This window comes from Lactuca sativa, chromosome 6, assembly GCF_002870075.4.
Source record: "Lactuca sativa cultivar Salinas chromosome 6, Lsat_Salinas_v11, whole genome shotgun sequence".
Taxonomy (NCBI): Eukaryota; Viridiplantae; Streptophyta; class Magnoliopsida; order Asterales; family Asteraceae; genus Lactuca; species Lactuca sativa.
In genome coordinates this window covers 22,491,703-22,495,554 of record NC_056628.2, presented here as the reverse complement: position 1 = coordinate 22,495,554, position 3,852 = coordinate 22,491,703, and the positions used below count along the sequence as shown (strand labels likewise).

The window sequence follows — 3,852 nt, the reverse complement described above, 5'->3', positions numbered from 1 at the left end:
CAACAAGGTAGTGAATTCAATGGAATTAAAGATTAAAGATCAAAGAAGTGAAGAATTCCAAAGAGATCCAATGTGGTATCATAAATTGTAATTGTCTAGATTATGTATGCTTGGGTTGCTAAACCAAAAACACCTTGAGGTTAAGAGGTTTTCTGCGGATGGATTCAGAGGGATGCATAAAATGAGTATTGTTCGGGAAAAGTGGGCGAATGTTTATGAGGATTGTGAGTATTTAGAGTATGGGGGGTTATTAGGAAAATTTTAGACACAAATGCATGCATTGCGGTCTTGGCATAATGGTTGGGTTCGATTGGAGTTGTCTTATGTGATTCTAATGTGTCAAAATTCAATTTTGCTTGGGGGCAAGCAAAAGTCAAGTGTGGGGTATTTTGATATTTGCATAATTAGCCATATGTTTAGCATATATTTTTATTCATTTTTAGCTAACTATGTGCATAATGTGGACAAAAGGTACTTAATAATGCTTTAATTGAGTTTTCAGTTCAAAAGACATGCATGGAAGTAAAAAGGAATAAGGAGAAGCAATTAGAGACCAAAGAATGAAGAAAAAGGAAAAACCACACACCTACTCGGCGAGTCCACTCACCTACTCGGCAAGTCCATGAGAATGTTCCCGAAGAAAAGTCAAAAATCCTTACCGTACACGAATTTCACACTGGTACTCAGCGAGTCCACGACCTACTCGCTGAGTAGCCCCTGTTTTGTGATAACTATAAATATGGGGTCTTAATCCGAATTGTGGGACTTTCTGGCTTCCTTGGAGATAGAGCTACGATTGGAGAAACCTTTGAAGAGATGAAGAACCCTTTGAAGTTTCGAGGTGAATTAGGTTATAGTTTCCACTTAATCTTAGGATTGAATTATGTTTAGCTTAATCAAATTCGTGCTTGAGCTTGTTTTCTTTGTAATCATGAGCTAAAACTCAGATGGTTTCTGTTTAGGAAGAACCACATTACTCCTATGGTTTAATTATTACTTTTGTTAATTTTTTATTGGTGATTTTATTAAATTAAGTTTGTTAAAGAACCTTATGCATTAACCACAACTATTTTCTGTTAACTGGAAGACAATTAAGCTGCATGAACATCTCTTAGTTGTTAACCTCATAAGTTTATGTGACCACTTTATCATATGTCTAGGAATAATGAACATGAAACTACAATTAATATGAGAATGGGTAAATTAATGTGTAAGCTTGTTTGAGAAACCAACAAACAAGAGGTTAATTGAAACACCCACTTGATTACCCAATTACAAATCTTATTTAATCCAAATAATTGAACTAGGAAATTAATTAGTTTAAACAATTGGCCACTGCTTGAATTGATTAATTGTCTAAGGGTTAGTATTAATGAACATGAATCTAACCACCATAGTTGGTAACCAATAACAATTAATTTATCACATTTTTACACAAATAACCATAGGAGTGAATTGGTTGGACCTAAACAAAAACTCTTTATCAAATTTGGTGAATTTTTACTTGTTTTAGTTTTTAGTTAATCACTTGTTAGGTGGAGTGTTTAAGTTTCTAGTCTTGTAAAACTAGAGAAAAATCTTTACTTTTATTACTTGATTAGTTAAAATTAGTTATTAGTTTAATTTTCATTCCCTAAGTTTGACACTCTACTTATTCAACTATACCACTAAAAGACAGGTTCACTGCCTTTGTGTGCTAAGTTTATAATTTAAAAGTAGGAGTAAAACTAGTGCATTTTACATACATCAAGTTTTTGGCGCCGTTACCGGGGAACGGTTCAACAATTAAATCTAATTCCTAATTTTATCGATCCTTTGTGTGAGTTTTCTTGCACAAAGTTAATTTTTTAGTCATTCAGTAAGTAGGTTAGGTTTTAGAATCCATTAGTATTTTTTTCTGAATTTTTTACCTTTAGTTTTAATTTTTTTCATAAAACACGCTACTCGCCGAGTGCATTTGCACCTACTCGGCGAGTAGCCTGCTTTTGATTTATTTTTCGTTTATTTAAGTTGCATTTTTTTTTTTTACGTGTTTTTTTGGTTTTATTTCAGGACTTTCATAACCAGAGGATCCAACACTCCGCTGGTACCCCCGCTTGAAGACTCGGAATCCGTATTGAGAAAAAACAAAGGCAAGGACGTGGAAAGCTCAAATACACCTAAGAAGTCACCTTTGTCTAACTTGAAGACTATTTTTTGGAAAAAGAAGAGCAGCAAATCAGGAGCTTCCAGCGCATCTTTAGCAGGCGAAGACCCGATCAAAGAAGACACCGAGTATGACACCGAGGAGGAAGAAGAACCTACATACAGGCACAACTACGATTCTGGCGACGAGTTAGCACTTACCATGGCTAACATTGATGAAATACCCATGGGAGAATGGAAGAAGAGGATCCGCGATGACACTGGCCTGGGACTTGTGCAACCCGCAATTCCTGCAACTGCTACTTTTGAGCTTAAGGGTCACATTCTTGCTTTACTCAAGGAGATCCCCTTCACCGGCAAAGACCATGAAGATGCTTACAAGCACTTGGATGAGGTCAATGATGTGGCTGATTATTTTAATGTTCCAAATGTGCCTCGGGAAACTCAGCTACTTCGCATGCTTCCGGTTACTTTGAAGAGTGCTGCAAAGGATTGGCTCAAGTCATTGCCCCCCGGATCGATCACTACATGGGCCCAAATGAAAGAAGAATTCATTGATCAATTCTGTCCGCCATCCAAGATATACAAGCTCAAGAAAGCCATTGCTAACTTTGAACAACAAGCAGGAGAGTCACTATATGAAGTTTAGGAGAGGTACAAGAGCTTGCTAAGGAATTGCCCACATCATGACCTCAATAGTCAACAAGAAGTCTCCATCTTTTATGATGGAGTAAATGTTACCACAAGGCAATTATTTGACTCGCAAGGTCCACTCACGAAAAAGGCACCTCCAGTAATAAAGCAATTGATTGAAGAATTCTCTAAGCATTCTAGAGAATACCATAATCCAAGAAATGATGTGACTAGGGGGGCCGCTTATGCAGCTTCAGAAGACTTGTCAGCAGTCATGGCTATGCTAAAAACCATGGATAGGAGGATGGATAAAATGGATCAAACGATACATGCTATTTGGGTGGGTTGTGAGAATTGCAATGGGCCTTACCTTACTAGAGACTGTGACTTGGATGAAAATGGCAACAAAAAGGTGCAAGTTTGTTACTCAAGTGGGGACCGATATGATGAAGATTGGCGTAAATAAAAGAAGCAGTGGCTCCCTTATGATGAGTACAAGAAGGCTAAGGGGGAGAAGTACAAGCAAAAGGGGAGAGGTTTTTACCAAACGGAGGATCCTGCACAAGAAAGAAAACCAAGTTTGGAAGAGATGCTTACCAAATTTGTAGCTGCTTTAGAAAAGAGACATAATGATCATGATGTTGCAATCCAAGAAACCAGAACCATGCTTAGAAATCAGCAAGCATCCATCCACAACATTGAAACGCAACTTTGGCAACTTGCTCAACAAATCAATCAAAGATCACCCGGCGAACTTCCTAGTAAAACCGAAAACAACCCACGAGGTGCGCACATAAACATAGTCACAACAAGAAGTGGGAAGATAATTACTCCTATGGCCCCCATTCAGAATGAAGCACCCAAAGACTTGCAAAAGAAGGATGCAGAAAAAAAAAATCAAAATAAAATTTTGCATAACACAGACTCTACTCACCGAGTCCATAATATGGACTCGACGAGTCGACTGCCACATTTGAAAGAACAAGTTCCTGAAAAGCCCTTTCAGCCTCCACTGCCATATCCAGCCTGAGCTAAGAAAGAAAAGCAGGAAGAGGAGTACCAAAAGTTTCTCGA

The 3,852-nt window shown here is 37.8% G+C and overlaps 1 non-coding gene across 1 annotated transcript; it reads right to left on the bottom strand.

The window, feature by feature from the left end:
- Positions 1 to 2,731: 2,731 nt before the first annotated feature.
- LOC111899555 (small nucleolar RNA R71) lies at positions 2,732 to 2,838 on the bottom strand. Its single transcript, XR_002852994.1, has one exon. It is a non-coding gene; the product is annotated as a small nucleolar RNA R71 (small nucleolar RNA).
- Between the last annotated feature and the right edge of the window lie 1,014 nt (positions 2,839 to 3,852).